Source organism: Bison bison, unplaced genomic scaffold (assembly GCF_000754665.1).
Source record: "Bison bison bison isolate TAMUID 2011002044 unplaced genomic scaffold, Bison_UMD1.0 scf7180017864367, whole genome shotgun sequence".
NCBI classification, from domain to species: Eukaryota; Metazoa; Chordata; class Mammalia; order Artiodactyla; family Bovidae; genus Bison; species Bison bison.
The window spans coordinates 5,835,709-5,836,937 of NW_011494939.1; the positions used below are offsets into that span (position 1 = coordinate 5,835,709).

At 62.2% G+C, this 1,229-nt stretch overlaps 1 protein-coding gene across 1 annotated transcript in view; it reads left to right on the forward strand.

Annotated features, from left to right (window-relative positions):
• Window positions 1-969: 969 nt before the first annotated feature.
• FAM131A (family with sequence similarity 131, member A) overlaps window positions 970-1,229 on the forward strand; it is an 8,995-nt gene continuing 8,735 nt past the window's right edge. Inside the window, exon 1 of the mRNA XM_010855702.1 lies at window positions 970-1,146. The gene's annotated coding sequence lies outside the window, so the exon portion shown is untranslated. The remainder of the gene's footprint in view (window positions 1,147-1,229) is intronic.

A 1,229-nucleotide genomic window follows, 5' to 3' on the forward strand; every position in this document is an offset into this window, starting at 1 on the left:
AGTGGGTGCCTGTAGTGCGATGTTGTCTGAGCTAATAAAGTGGCTGAAGAGGCAGGATGGCTTGGGGCTGCCTGGGGCCCCCCCTCCAGATGCTGCCAGGTGTCCCTCTCCTCCCCCCGGGGCACAGAGATATATTATATATAAAGTCTTGAAATTTGGTGTGTCTTGGGGGGGGCACCACCGCCTGCCCCTGGGGTCCTTTTTTATTTTCTGAAAATCACTCTTGGGACTGCCGTCCTCGCTGCTGGGGGCATATGCCCCAGCCCCTGCACCACCCCTGCTGCCTGGGCAGGGGGAAGGGGGGGCACGGTGCCTGTAATTATTAAACATGAATTCAATTACGCTCACTGCCTCTCTGCTTTATGGCCTGCTCCCTCTGGAGAAGGGGTCTGGATAGGTGGGCAGCCTCCTTTCCAGAGCTGGCACTGTAGCACAGTTCCCTCTAACTGGGCACCCCTCTTTCCTCTTCCCCTGTCTGCGATCTGGAGGGTTAGGGAGTCTTAGATGGTTGGCCCTCAAAAATGGACATGGTGGAGCTACCTGTATATTAGATGGGGAGAAAGGGGACATAGCCACGGGGTACTTAATGGGACACACTTGCTGGTCTTGATCTATGACAATGTGCTGCAAGACCCCTGTATGTGAAGACCCCGGGTTTCAGGCTGTTTTGAAGTTGGCACTTGCTACGGCTTCGAGGTCTCATCTGTGACCTGAGAGCCCAGGATACAAAGAATGTCTTATGCCCCTATGCAGTATGACCAGCAGCCCGGGCCCAGTGAGTGAGCGTGACCCGTCCCACCAGACCCCACCCTTGGTGCCTTGGGTCTGGGAGCACGGGACGAACCTTTCCTAACTCGGCCCCAGGCCGCCTCTACGTGGCTGTGACGTCGGCTTCGCCCCGCCCGCCTTGGGTGGTGACGCGGTGGCCACGCCCCCGCGCTTACGTCACCAGCCCGGTTCCCTCTCCCGGGAGCGTTGGCGGACGCGCGGCTCCCACCCCCCTCCCTTCTCAACGGGCTCTCCCCTCCCCGGTGGCGGCCGCGGCCCGACCCTCTGCAGGGCGATGGCCCGGACCCCGAGCGCGGGCTAGCGTGGCTGGGTGCCCGGTCATGGGCTGTATCGGCTCCCGGAGCCCGGCGAGTCAGGGTAAGAGGCGGAGACCGGGCCCGGGTTGGGAAATCGGGCTGAGGCTACCCGGTGCGCGGGCCGCCGCGGGCGGGGGGGGGCCT